This window comes from Cajanus cajan, chromosome 3 (assembly GCF_000230855.2).
Source record: "Cajanus cajan strain Asha chromosome 3, NIPB_CcT2T_4, whole genome shotgun sequence".
Classification (NCBI taxonomy): domain Eukaryota; kingdom Viridiplantae; phylum Streptophyta; class Magnoliopsida; order Fabales; family Fabaceae; genus Cajanus; species Cajanus cajan.
The window spans coordinates 66,450,779-66,451,556 of NC_138519.1; the positions used below are offsets into that span (position 1 = coordinate 66,450,779).

At 25.2% G+C, this 778-nt stretch overlaps 1 non-coding gene across 1 annotated transcript; it reads right to left on the reverse strand.

Annotated features, from left to right (window-relative positions):
• Window positions 1-483: 483 nt before the first annotated feature.
• TRNAA-UGC (transfer RNA alanine (anticodon UGC)) lies at window positions 484-556 on the reverse strand. Its single transcript has one exon. It is a non-coding gene; the product is annotated as a tRNA-Ala (tRNA).
• Between the last annotated feature and the right edge of the window lie 222 nt (window positions 557-778).

A 778-nucleotide genomic window follows, 5' to 3' on the forward strand; every position in this document is an offset into this window, starting at 1 on the left:
TACATACTATCCTCAAACTTCTATATCAACTTTAGTTATTTTAAAATTGTGTTTGAAAATAAAGATAAATTCACAAATACTACAAATATTTCTTTGTTTGGGATGTTATTTCTGTCGACTAATACACTTAATTTCTTAATTAAAGACGATTAATGGGGTATGGATCTAATTAATCAGGATACTTTCAAATATAACATACTTCTATATAACAAAGATGGTAGCTTGATGTTATCTATTTCTTATTAATTTCGATTATACTATATATATTAGCATATTTCTTTACGGTAAATGATATCATAATATTAATTAATTTATTTATTAGAAAAAATGATATCATAATATTTGAGAAGTGAGATTCTATTATAATATTTGATTAAGGATTTGGTAAAAGAAACAGCTACCTAGGATTTGCTGTAGTTTTAGCTTACTCTGTTTAATTTTAGAAATCTGGTTTTAAACAAAAATAAAAATAATACAAAAAATTGGAGATGCAGGGGATCGAACCCTGTACCTCTCGCATGCAAAGCGAGCGCTCTACCATTTGAGCTACATCCCCACCTGATGATGTAAAAGAATCCAAAATTAAATCAATAAGTTTTGAGAATAAATCAGACAGGTGAAAGTGTATAGAATAATGCACATGGCAAGAAATTTTGGACTTTTTTTTTTTTTTTTATTTAAGTTAGGAAGTATTCTTAGAAAATACAATATAAACACAACTATTAACTAAAAAATAATAATTAAAATTGTAATAAATTTGTATATATTATATGTGTGA